Source organism: Lissotriton helveticus, chromosome 1_1, assembly GCF_964261635.1.
Source record: "Lissotriton helveticus chromosome 1_1, aLisHel1.1, whole genome shotgun sequence".
Classification (NCBI taxonomy): Eukaryota; Metazoa; Chordata; class Amphibia; order Caudata; family Salamandridae; genus Lissotriton; species Lissotriton helveticus.
The window spans coordinates 414384529-414398614 of NC_136057.1; the positions used below are offsets into that span (position 1 = coordinate 414384529).

A 14086-nucleotide genomic window follows, 5' to 3' on the forward strand; every position below is an offset into this window, starting at 1 on the left:
TGATTCATGAAAAAGGGTATCTCTTCTATATAATATGTAGATGATACCCAAGAATACATTCAAATTAAATGATCAACCTCATTTGTAAGAAAAATGCAATGCTAGATTGTTAATATTAAGGTAAAGCTAAATGAACCAAAGAGAGAATTTCTCATGCTCTCGCCTAGCTAAGTCCAGGAAGTCCCATATCACTGAATAAATCAACTTAAGAGCATGGGACTTAAACCTAAAATAATTACCTAATCAAAATTCCTTGGCATCAAATGTGGCCAACTAGTCCACATCAATAGCCACATAACAGAGATGGTCAGAAGTGAAAGATTCCAGTTAAAACTTAGAGCCTGATTAAGCGATTGGAGGACAGGTTACTCTGACATAATTGTGACGGATGTTCCATCTGGTTTATTATAAGATCTATAGGATATAATGCATTTGTAATAATGATGATGGGATATCCGTCACATTTGTGGCAAAGTAAGCTACCCACCAAACTCGAAACCAGGCCCTAATTCTCAAGCCTTTTCTTGCACAGTAATCTGAAGTTGGCCATCAAGGCCCTAGTTATTCCACATACTGAATACGGTGATGCACCACTGTGTTTCCTGCTCTATTGCAGCTTAGTGTTGTAATGGAAGTAGGGAGGCGGATACCAGAGTATAAATAGATAAAAGGTATTTATTGAATGCTACAGAGAATAACTGGTGTTCCCATCAGAAAGCCAGGGAGCTAACTGACAGGCTAGAATCCAGACAAACCAAAGCACCATATGACATCAGTTACATAGAATGTAGATCTTAAAGCGATACAACAAAATACAAGTAAAGGAAATACAACACTTAGCTTCTCTCAAGTGCTCCTAAAATTATTGACAGCTCATCTGGTCTCTAATGCAAGTAGAGTTACATGCATTAATAACGCTATGCTGGCTTTTCCTGAAATGTGATTCATTATATAAGACTGCATGCATTACCTCCTCGACCATCTTCTCTGATCGAGTCCTTACCTGTGAGATAACATCTCCTTCTAGCAGACATTGTTTCATAGCTAGCTTAAAACAGTTCCCCTAATATGGCCACCATTATCCAGGTGCCACTAGAAAAGGGGAAGCAGTCTTACATCACTTCTTCTAAGCAGACAAGAGACAAAAATACAAAGCACCATACGAACAAAACCAAATACTTTTTTTTACAGAAACTGCAGGTCTGCGGCATAAAAAGAATCAAAGGAAGCAAGCTCTGGACAGATATTGAGAAACTCCACCTCATACAGAATTTCTCTGCAAACACACCAAAGATACGAACTGCTCTACTGGTATGACGCCACGCCAATCTCTGCCTTCCCCCAGGGTCCTCAAACAGCAGTTTCTTATTACCCCTCTCACGCCTGCATTAACAGCACTTTCTTTTTACCCCTCTCACGCCTGCATTACCCCTTTCCAATTCCATCCCATACAATAGTAGCATTTTAAAACGTGCTAACTCCCTCTAGCGTCCTGCAGTTTAAATATCCCCGCCGAACCAAAGAAGTCCCTGTGAATGGTACCTGGTTGTGAAATATGTAAGAGAACTACCTTTCACAGTTTCTGGCAGCGATATAATTTAGAATGCGGTGATTTAAATGCCGACGTTTGATGCAGGCGTTTCAGAAAGTAAACCGCCTTGTGTGTCTCGCGCCCCGAGGCACAGGCCGCGCGCTGCTTCAGGGCCGGACGTCGCGAGGTCATTGGTAACGCACCGCGAGAAGCTGCTGAACGTTGCGCGGCTCTCGGGACCCGAAACCGGCACAGCTTGTCTCAAAATTCACTAGAGTGACTGCCGCGTTCATCAGCCGCCCTCCAATGTCAGTGCCAAGAATTCTTTGGCAGAGGAAAGAGGAGGCCGGACGTCAGTCATTAGCTCCTTCCTCAGTCACTGTCAGGAGGTCGAGACGTCACTCCTTTGAAAAATGTGTCCACTGCAGCCTCTTCGTGGAATTATGAACAGGCTCAGGGGCAACACGGTTCTGATCAGAGGGTTTGAGGAGACAGCCTTCTGGTGTGTGTGATGAGAGGTAAAATTTGAAATAATTGACCAATATTTCTAAGTAAAATTATATTTCTGCAATACTTTAGATTCTGCCACAGTACCTAAGAACATTGCTTATCCAAATCACAAAATCATGTATGTGTGCATAAATAAGCATAGATAGCACATGTTTATGCCGCATCAGCTTAGTGCCGATCTGGTACATTGTGCCCGCCTGAATACATTAGCATACAAACGTCCATGTCAAGCTATATAGAGCCATTGCTGATATGTTACCCACCCAAACTGCCCCCACCCTTTCCCTTCTTGTTCTCTACAGAGCTTCTTATTCTCAGTGACATGGAGCTCCTTGGATAAGGCTGCATGTACTTGAAGCTGCAGGGCCTATACATCCATAACCTATGACCTAACTAGGCATGCTCAGTACTGCTGCGGATGCAGAAGGAAGCCTGCAATCACTTATTTAATGTGCATTTGAAACAGTAATTAAAAGCGTTCTCAAATATTGAGGCTTGTACATTAGATTGTTGAAACATACAAATGGTGTTCCTATCTTTCATTTTTTCTCAATAATTGGGCACTACGTGGACTTTCGTTTCCACTATTAATTAATTGTATCCAATTATTCCCAGACAGAATCATCAAATGATACATATAGATGCACAGCTCATCCTTTAAATTTGGCCCACGACCTTCACATACATCCTAGATAGTTATAGCCAATACATTGACCACACATTCAGAAGAGGAAGGGGCTGCTCTCTTAGCAACTCTATCACACATTCCCACTCTTAGCATCCTAAATAGCCCCCTTTCATCTGATCTAGAGACTTTACAGGTCAAACAAGCACTTCCTATATGAAATCTCAGACATCATCTTTACCTCTATCCAACACACTCACCCCACATTGCTCAGAGACTTCAACCTTCCTGGCAACTCCAACACGAACTGAATGCATGACGCTATCAACACACTTTTCAACAAACTAGAACTAGAACAATACATTACTAACCCAACCTACCCCAAAGGCACGACACTGGACGTCATTCTTTTAGTGTTCCCTCATGTCTACTGCCAGACGCCTACGCCTGTATCCTTACAGTGGACTAATCACTTTGCCATACTTCAACTCTGCATCAAACAAAAAGAAGAAAAATAACCTGCTGCTCCATACCATTTGGAAATAAGCATTTGCAATGCAATAAGTCTTGCATTTGCAAGAATTTAAGCTATTGGCATTGTAAATGACAATGCCTTTTATTTTTGTTTTAAAAACCAACATGTAAATGAAAGGCATTGCCATTTACAATGCCAATAGCTCCAACTCTCTCAACTGCGAGACATATTGCACTGCAAATGCTTTTTGCTTTATGCCACCGGCATCAATACACCCACGTTCTGCCCTCGTTTTAGTTTATCAACCCCAGGGAACAAACCTCGGAGCTGGCCCTGCTATTTTAGCTACAGAGCCCCCGCTACGCATTACAGGGGTTGACAGGGAAACGAAGTTTGGAACAGTAGCAGAAAGGTCGAGCATTTCTCCACTCAGAAAACGCTCGCAATCATTTGACAAGGGTTACTGGTCGGCCAGCCCGCTCCCACCAAATCTCCCATCGCAAATTGTCAGTGCCAATACAGCAATTTATTGATACTTAAGCATCGGGAATTCATGCTTGTATCGCACTAGGATCAATAAGAACATTTGTATTTTCTTTTTGTTCGGTCTAAAAGCCCCACTTATGGTTTGCGTGCATTCCTTTGAGCGGCACTCCCACCAGTCGATGCTGGGGTTTAGCTTCGCCTCGTAGAGTTGCTTTTATGGAGTGGTAACACTGGTCACGCTCTGGTTGTTAAAGCTCAGTGTAGCACATTACCTACACCAATCCGTCTTAATTTCTGGGACAGATTTTTTGGTAGCGGACCCGTAAATGTTTCAGAGGCTTAGGGGCACATTGGGATGGCGGGCAGATTGCCCCGCCAGGCTGGCGGTAGCCACCGCCAGCCTGGCGGGGACAATCCGCCCGCCATCCGCACCTAAATTCACCCCCGCCATATTAGGATGGTGGGGGGGACCGCGGCGGACGGAAAGACCGTCTGCCGCTTTTCCGCCCCGGTCGCCTTGCAGCCGGGGCGGAAAAGGTTTAATATGGTGGCGGTGTCTATTAGACACCGCCAGCCATATTAGCATGGCCCAAAACAGATGCCTTTCCGTGGCGGCAAAGGCATGCAGTCTTCACTTTAGGGGCCCCCTGCAGGCCCCCGGAGTGAAGGACAGGTGGGGGGTGCACACGGGGGGTACCTGTGGTACCCCCCTGCATTTGCATGAACAAAGCGGCAGGCACCGCGCGGTGCCTGCCACTTTGTTAATGCAAATGCATATGTGCATTTTTAGCATTGTGGCGGGCAGTGCTGAGAGCACCGCCCACCACAATGCTAAAACTGCAGCATGCGCCCGCCACAGTGGCGGGTGCATCCTAATCCCCCACATCGGACCCCCACCCTTATGGCGGGCGGTCCCAAACACCGATAGGATGGCGGGCGGACTAAGTCCGGCCGCCATCCTAATGACCCCTTAGTGTCTAGTGGCCCGGGCAGAATAACTGCGCCACTTTAAATCGTGAAGAGAGAGCACAATACAAACCTCTGCTCTTACCACACTACGCCTTGCTTGCTACTCAGACAATGGATGCGCACACAACAACAAAAAAACACAAAGTTAAAAGAGCTCTCACAGGGCGGTGCGCAGTTCTCCCCCTGAAGTGAGATGCAGACTGATGAGAGTGGGGTTGCGATGAAGCAACACGGAGAGGAGGGGCGCAAAAGGAACACTTGATGTTATTTTTAAGTGAATCAGTATTATGCCAGGAAGTAACTGAGCGCGGCGCAGTTTTAAGGACACAGCGCTAGGTTTCTTTTTCTTTTTCAACTTTAACACTGAGCGAGGCTTAGTGTTAAAGTTAAAAAATATATAAAGATACCGAGCGCGGTGTCCTTGAAGCAGCGCCACGCTCAGTTTCAAAGTAAAATAACAAAAACAGAATGTGGTGTCCCTAAAGTGGAAACCGTAAAAATATACATAAATAAAGTGAGCGCGGTGTCCCTAGCGGTTGCCGCGCTCATAAAGTAATAATAAACAGAAAGCGCATAGCGCTGCAGCCCATTGTCCCCATGAGTGTCCATTTCCAAAAGAGTGCTCGCCCGCCAGATAAAGCCCACCCTGTAATGCCGCAAGGAAAAGATCCAGTTCGGGTGGGCGGGGACTAAAGGAGACAGGGCAGTAACAAAAAAGGCTTGTTTTCAATCGGAGGCCAGCGTTTACAATAACAGATGATGACAGCCAATCAGAATAATGGGCGGGGCTCCAAGCCCACTTCTGAAATCTCCTTGATACCAAAAGCCCTCTCAGACAAGCAGCGCATGCGTTGCAACGCAGGTCTGCGAGACCTAAAAACCGAGAACTAAACAAGCTGCTGTGGTATCCTGGCTTTAATATTATTCATGTCACCTCATGCTCTGCCAGTTGAATATTTCAAGGATGATGTATTACAGAATGTTGGGAGTCAGAAGTCACAGTTGAGAAGGGCTCCTGCTGGGGTCTGTACTGGACTTAACTGCATGTCCTGTAATCTACTTCAATAAATCTACTGAACATCCTCTACACGTCTGGACTTCGTTACAGCAATCTGGTAACTGATCCTCCTGCTACTTACTCTACAAAGAGGATATTTTCACAGAGGTCACAAATGTTTGAAAAGAAACAAGAAACAGAAACTCAAGAGAAGACTAACTCCAACAGCACAGCTTGTATCCCCACCAGTTGTCCATACATCGGACAGGCCCCATTCAAACGTACTGTCCTCTTTCTCTGTGGCCACATCTACTAGAATTACCAACTCAACCAAAGTAAGGAACAACAACTGTTTCCTGTCAATGTTATTCTTTGGACCACATTATCAGTGCTGCGCCTTCAGTCAGGGTAAGCTCAGTGCTTTAAATGGGCCGGTATTCACTGGTACTGGGTACCGGCACTTCCGAATTTTCTAGCTGTCAGTACCGGTACTTTTTTTTAGTCAAGGTTGAGTACCGGTACCCTGACAGATGGCATGGCAGCATAAAGTTTGGTATCGCCTCCAATGCGGGACAAATGCCGCGCTGCTTTTGGATCTTGCAGTCGCACGGAGCCCCTGAAGGAGCCTTTTGCAGAGATGCTGCTAACTTTCAGTAGTGCCCATTAGAATTTCCCCACACTGCAGGGGTTGGGGAGGGCTTGCTTAACGCTGTGATTAACAGTGCAGGGTCAAGGCAGACCCTGCACTGTTGATTGGGAGTGAAATGATCATTATGCTGAAAGTGCTTTAGCCCACCCCCCTCCCCTCGTCCCCCTCTGTTAGGTGTGTAAAATAGCCTGGCCTGGGACTGCTGGTCAGTAAGCCAGTCCATCTTTCCCAAAGCCGGTTTTCTTATGGGTTGTTTTTTTTAGCACAGGAACTGCTTTCCTTTGTGTGGCCGAATTTACATGATAACAGCGAGGAATCTCTAGGTGTGAAGGCAGCCCTGCCCAAAGAGCAATAAATAGCAGGGAACGCTGCAACACTCGAGAAATGAGCTCCTGTGACAGCTGAGATGAACATAGAAGGAAGGGGGAGGGAGGATTGTTAAAAAAGTGAGGTGACAGCTTAAGTTAGAATTGCCACTTTTTTCATAAAACAATACCAGATATTGGTTTAGTTTTGAAATGGGTGCTTTGGAATTGTATTTTAATACAAATTCGAATCTGCTGTATTTCTTGAAGTAATTGGTGTAGCTATTGATGAACCACGTGCCTGAAATTCAGTTTAAAACACTGCCCTGCAGAATTTACAGGGCGCGGTCACCCACACATGCACACAGTCACATGCACACGCATACAAGCACACACACACTTTCACAGCTTGGAAATAGTTTAGTACGTTTGAAGTGAATAAATGATTTATGCTTTTATTTACTGGAAAAAATATTTAAAAATACATGCCTCAACAGTAAGCGTGCTCTATCAACACAAACAATGAAATATAGGACAACAAATTACAGGACAGGTGGCAAATTAAGGGTATGGGTACATCATGGAGGGGAGAAGAGGAGGCAAGTGGGGAAAAAAACTGACAAAATGTAAGAGACTTGTGGCGAAAGTAAGTGAGAGGTGGCAGTAAGAGGGCAGAACCAGGGAGAGAAGGTTAGAGGCTGGGTAGAAATGAGAGGTTAATCGTGAATGGAGAGTAGATGTGGATGTAAAGACACTGAACCAGAAAGGGACAGGAAGAGCCAGGTCGTGGGGAAAAGGGCTGGGGCAGTGCTTTAAATGGGCCGGTACTGGAACTTCTTATATTTATCACTGTTAATACCGGCCCTTCGCCATTGCCTAGGAGAGTACCAGTACTCATGAAAGGTAAGCTCTTTGGCTGCTAGTGCTGGTGGGCACCAGGCTGTCCGAGAAGAAGCTGACTCTGACAGCCAAGGCGCTTCTGTAGTCCCTAGCTCAGCTGCTTTTGTGTGCTTATTTCTTTGTGTGTGTGCACACTTGAGGATATATAGCATTGTCCCAAACAACAACAAAGAACGGTATGACATTAAGAAGTTGCAAATATTACAAAACAAGGGCATTTTTTAACATATTATCCTGTTTGCCTTTCATTTTGTGTAATGATTTAACCTGTTTTGTTAACAGAAATGTATTTCTGTTGTGTTTTGATATGTGCTACAAATGGTATAAAAGTCATTATGTATCATCATATCTTGGCCTTAGCTCCGCCCATAGCCCCGCCCACTTGCCACACCTCTAGATCATTTTAATGAGTGCCTTCACTTCTTTTTTCCCATTTAAAGCACTGGGTAAGCCTGATGTATTGTGTTCACCTGCCACATATCAACGTCTGCACTGTCTGGGGAACAAGTGTGCTATTGTATTTGCATGCCAGCCTCGGTGTCACTGTTATCTGGACAACCCCAGCACAAGCGTGATGTATATCGTTTCTATGGACCACTTTTACGAGTGCTGCACCTTCAGTGAGGGTAAGCCTTTTCGTTTTTATATCCTACATGTGGACTCTTACTATAGCCACGTTGCACACACTGAGTTACTCTGGGACATGTCTTTCGACCTCTTAATATGTGTGCCAGTCAAAGTGTGTTGTATTCTGTTCTCCTGCCACTTCATGAGAGAGAGAGAACTCTTCTTTTAATTAATAAGTCAAGGAATTTTACACTATGTCGGCGCGTTTCGAGGGACATTGGAGATGAGACATAAATTGTCTCTTATTGTTTACTGTCTATTGAGCCTTTTTGTCCACAGTACCAGTTTATCCATTTTGTGTTATTTCAAAACGGAGGCACGAGCCACAATCACAGCACGAGTCACAATGAGAGTGCGCACACTCCTACCTGTGTCCTGCCGGCTGCCAAGGATCTTCTGTGACATTGATTCTTGGGCAGGACCAGAGGCTTCTGATTATGCTTTCTCATTTCTTTACTGCAAAACACAGCAGCCAATGAAAGTAAAACTACATTTGTAAAAAACTACAATATCCATGAGGCTTTGAACCACGCCTCCAATGTAACGTCCAATCACATCATGAAAAAGCATACAAAGTAGAGAGACACTAATCCTGCATCCTCTTTCTTTGCTGCTCCGCAGCCCAGATAAGTGCCTCTCTAATCTTATGCTTGTTCTGATCCTGTGTTTTATTCACATGGTTGTATTTATTGTGCTATTAGTGTTTTACACTACTATGCTATTTGCAATACTGCTATTTTACTGATGATATTTAATCTTCGCGCGCGCTGCTTTCGCGCCTTTCTGTAATTGTGCCTGATCGGAGCACGGCTTTTCCCGGCCCGCTCCGGTGATCCCTTGTAGCTTCAGTGTGTGTTGCGCTTCAGGTTTCCCCAGTGCTGTCCCATGTGTCTGGCTGCAGCCCCGGCTGCTGCTCGGCGCGTTCCGCGCTAGTGAGGGACTTGGCCCCCTCCTCTGGGAGCGAGACGCACGCCGAGGCCTTCGCGGGCTCCCAGCGTGCGTCTCCGGGGCTCGGGCGCGTATTTGTACGCGCGCAGCCCCGATCACAGTGCCACAGAGACGCCTGCCTCCAGCTGAAGCGGGGATTAATACGCAGTTGGCCAGGAGTCGGCGAGGCCGTTTTTCTCTCATAAAAAGGCAGCGATTTTCCCTATAATTGCCAACGAGGGCAGATTACATTAACCCTCTCTTTCCCTGAGCTCAGGGAGTTACTTAATTTTTGGGAAGCCTTCCCTAGTCCTTGGATAAGGCTTTACTACCTCCATTAGTCCTAGAGTGGACTTTATGAACTGTGCTGACCCCCTTTCTAAGTAATTGGCTGACTCCTGAGCCTGGCACATTCTCCCAACTGACGCCTTTGCGGGCTGGACAATAGAGCTTCCCTCTGGGGATTTGAGTGGAATTGTACAATTCCGGTGTGGAGATGGCAGAGTTGGACTACTGCAGAGAGGAGGAAACTGCGTATACAGAACAGGGCGATGAGGAATACTATAATGACGAGTCCATGGAGGACCTTATTGACAAAAAACTTGATGCTAAACTGGACAAGGCCCTTTCATCTGCCCTGCTTCCCCTGACCAAGAAGTTAGAGTTACCTGATAAGCCTAAGCCCCTTCCTAGTTCCAACCAGGATAAATCCCTCCCTCCCCCTCCTAAAAAGGTTCCAGTCGACCCCTCATGGCCTCATGCCCATTCCTACTCTAAATTGTGTAAATCTAAGGAGGCCCTCGCGGATGCAGTGCCCGACCCGACTCAGCCCCTTTCCTCTCCCGTCACGATACCGGATACCACTACTGACACGGACACCGATACTGATTCCTCGCAAGCCTCCAAGCACCGTAAACGCACCAAAAAGCGTAAGCATGCCCCTTCCCCGGTCACTCCTTCTCCCTTCTCCTTTGACCCCTCGGACATTGTCCACCCCAGATCATCTGATTGGGTTCCTCCCCCAGCTGTGGCAGAATATTTAGAATCCCACCTGCGCAAAGCTTTTGACAAAAAAGTTAGGGCTCGCCTGAAGTCGGAGTGCCCTCGCCCAGACCATGACCCCTGACATTGACACCTCCATGACAACTTTCCTGAAGAAATATAAGAAGGACCCCAAGAAGGGGATTGATCGTGCGCTTAGGGCGTGCCAGGATAGGTCCTCGACCTTTCGGGCCCGTTGGCAAAAATACTGGAATTGGCCCTCCAGGCTCAAGAATCAGGCAACGCCATCCACCCTGAGGTTCTGGCGGGTTGGGTGCAATGAGCTATCTGCATGCTTGGGAACGCTAACTGCGCCCTCGCTTCTGAAAGACGGAAGTCTGTCCTACTCCGGATTGATCCACAACTGGTGGAGTTGGCCTCTTCAGATCCAGGGCCTTTGGCCGAAGGACAGTTGTTTGGTGACAAATTTGTCAAAGACATTGCGAAGTTTGTCAGCACTTTTGCGTCTCATGACAAGTCGCAGGCTTCCCTGAAAAGAGTTTTACATCAGGTCTCTGGAAGGGCTGGACGTGGCAGGGGACGTTCGACCGTCCGCTTCTCTAATAACAGTCCCCAGAGAGGATATGCCCCTAGACGTGGCAGAGGGGGTTACACCCAGAAGCCCGACCAGGCGGGGTTCTACCCGTCCAGATCCCGAGGATTCAGAGGCCGCTATAATCGAGGTGTCAACCGAGGCTACAAGAACTTTGATAATCAGTCCTCTGGTAAGTCCGGTGAGTCCTGTTATGCCTCTGGGGGGCAGACTGAGACATTTTGTGGGGAATTGGGAGACCCTTACGTCAGACGTTTGGATCCTTCAAACGGTTCAGGGGTACTACATAGAAATGATCGAATGTCCTCATCAAGCCTTCCCTCCTCAGCCTCTCCTTTTTTCCCATCTAGAGCAGAGTTTTATAGACTCAGAGTTAGAAGAGTTGCTGGCCAAGCAAGCCATTGCTGTAGGGCCCTTCATTCCAGGAGGTTTTTGCAGCAACGTCTTTTTGGTTCAGAAGAAGGATGGCGGTCAACGCCTGGTTCTAAATTTGAGAGATTACGACCCCTTCGTAGTGTATCGTCACTTCAAGATGGAGGGTATTCACCTCTTGCGAGATCTCCTGCTGGAGAAGGACTGGATGGTCCGCCTAGATTTAAAAGATGCTTACCTCACGGTCCCCATTTGCCCCTCTCATCAAAAATTCTTGCAGTTTCCTTGGAAAAGGCGATGGTACCAGTATCGTTCACTTCCCTTCGGCCTCTCCTCAGCACCATGGGTGTTCACCAAACTCCTCAAACCAGTGGTCTCTCGCCTTCGAGAGATGGGGGTGCGCCTCATTGTGTACCTCGACGATATGTTGATTCTGGCACAGGATCGGTTTCTCCTCCTCACTCATCTGGAGTGGGCGACGTCCCTGTTACAGAATCTGGGGTTCATTATCAATGCCAAGAAATCTGTGACGTTACCGAGCCAACAGATGGAATTTCTGGGCTTCATGATAGACTCAGTATCTACACAACTCCTTCTTCCAATGAGCAAAATCAGGTCCATAAAGAGGGAAATCAAATCCACCTTAGCCAAGGAGATGATTTCTTTGAGAGTGCTGGCGAGAATTGTGGGCCTCCTGGCCTCATCGATCCAGGCTATCTTCCCAGGACCTTTACATTACAGGGCCCTTCAGAGGTTAAAAATCTTTTATCTGAGGATGAACTATCATTACGACAATCTCATTCCCCTTTCTCCGGAAGCCCGAGAGGAACTTCTATGGTGGCTGGAGCACATGATAGCTTGGAATGGGCGAGCAATCTTCGGCTCCGCCCCAGACGTGGTGATCGAGTCCGATGCCAGTCAGTGGGGTTGGGCCGCTCGCTGTGGAGACTTTACCACAGGAGGAAGGTGGTCGGCAGACGAAATCAGCTTACACATAAATTGTCTGGAGTTGTTAGCAGGGTCCTTTGCCATCAAGTCTATCTCACCGCTGAAGAGCAACTGCTGCATTCTTCTGCGAATGGACAATGTCTCAGCGGTGAGATACATCAACCGCCTAGGGGGGACGAGGTCCCGGATGCTAGTACACATTGTGAAGGAGTTTTGGCAGTTTTGCCTGGATCGCAAGATCTCAGTTGTGGCAGAATATCTGCCCGGAAAATTCAATCAGGTGGCGGATTGGAACTCCTGGTTTCTGCACGACTTCAGCGATTGGAGCCTTCTCCCCTCACTGTTTGCGCAGATCATGGATATGCGAGGCCCCTGCCAGATAGATCTGTTTGCCTCCCGCCTCAATGCCCAGCTTCCCCAATTCTTCAGCTGGAGACCGGACCCGATGGCGATGGGAACGGATGCGTTCCTGCAACATTGGGGACAACAGAGGAATTATGCTTTTCCTCCGTTTGCATTGATACCGAGAGTGTCGGCCTTTGTCCGGCGACAGAGAGCTTCTCTAGTACTAGTGACCCCATTTTGGTCGACTCAGTCATGGTTTCCCACTCTGTTGGAGTTGTCTGTAGATCTTCCCTTCCAACTTCCTACTCTCCCAATTCTTCTCCAGGACCCAGTGGGGTCGTGTCATCCCTTGGTCCAGCAGAACCAGTTAACATTGATGGTGTGGACGCTCTCTGGAGACACAAGAGCATTGCAGGACTTTCACAGGCGGCTGCCGATTTTATGCAACAGGCGTGGGCTCCTTCCACCCGGAAACGATACTCTGCTTCATGGAAGCGATGGGTGGGTTGGTGCCTTTCAAAACAGGTGGATCCCGTGGGATCATCTATAACTGAGGTATTGAATTTTTTGTCTGAGTGTGCTAAGTCCGGACTGGCTTACAGGTCCGTTAACAATTTCAGGTCTGCAAATGCTGCTGGTCACGATCAGGTTGCACCCCCTGGTCTGTAAGTTACTTAAAGGGGTTCGGGTGGCTAATCCCCCTCGGCCCAGGTATTCCACGCTATGGGATGTTAATAAAGTTCTCAATCTTTTAGAATCCTGTCCCAACAATGTTGACCTTTCCTTAAAGCAGCTTTCAGCCAAGCTTACTATGTTACTCTGTCTTATTTCATGTTGAAGGGTGTCAGATGTCAGAGCCTTAGACCTAGCTGGACTAAGACTATGTCCAGGTCGGTGGAGTATCCTGCTTTTCCTCACAATAACAAGTTATGTGTTTTACAGTGTTTAAAAGTGTATGAAGAACGTACTATCTCTCACAGGGTGGACCCTTTGGGTCAGTTGTTGATTTCTGTTAAAAAACCATTCAAGCCAGTTGCTGCTGCCACTTTAGCTAGGTGGGTCAAGTGGATTATGTCTGAATCTGGCATTGATGTTTCTGTTTATGGTGCTCACTCCGCTAGAGGAGCTATGGCCTCTAAGGCCTATTTACTAGGGTAGCGCTTAGAAGACATTCTTAAAGCAGCTGATTGGTCGTAAGACTCAATGTTTAAGGTGTTCTACTACAAACCTATTCCTCATGTTTCTGATGCTGTGATTGATGAGCTTTGAACCAGCATAATCAGAAGCCTCCGGTCCTGCCATAGAATACAGAATTTTCTAGCTATCGCAACAAGAATTTTAGATTCCATTGAGGACATGGAGGCAAGGATTATCCCACCCGTTGGGACAGTTATTCAACTGTAAAGTTGTTTTGATATTATGTTGTTTAACAACTTTATGCCCATCCAATGAGAAATGTAGTTGTGGGCTCCTTTTCTCAACCTTGTTTTTCTATTATAGGAAATGATTCCAACAAAAGTTGAGTGCCTTCTCCGGATGGAGTTGACGTGCCTTCAGGATGGAAGCGGACGTCTTCGCTGGTTTCAGATTGTTCTCCGTTGAGAACCTATTACAGGAACTGTTCATTTCTCCGTTGAGAATTCAAAGACTCTGTTTGTTCTTATGGGACTACTTCGAGCAAAGAAAGAGGAGGCACGATTAGTGTCTCTCTACTTTGTATGCTTGTTCATGATGTGATTGGACGTTACATTGGAGGCGTGGTTCAAAGCCTCATGGATATTGTAGTTTTTTACAAATGTAGTTCTACTTTCATTGGCTGCTGTGTT

At 46.7% G+C, this 14086-nt stretch overlaps 1 protein-coding gene and 1 long non-coding RNA gene across 2 annotated transcripts in view; one reads left to right on the forward strand and one right to left on the reverse strand.

The window, feature by feature from the left end:
- The window catches only part of TMTC1 (transmembrane O-mannosyltransferase targeting cadherins 1), a 1403473-nt gene that overhangs the window by 705058 nt on the left and 684329 nt on the right, over positions 1-14086 (reverse strand). The window lies entirely within an intron of this gene.
- On the forward strand, positions 1755-14074 carry LOC144769714 (uncharacterized). The gene is made up of 3 exons (XR_013598745.1): positions 1755-2049; positions 7888-8073; positions 13761-14074. It is a non-coding gene; the product is annotated as an uncharacterized LOC144769714 (long non-coding RNA).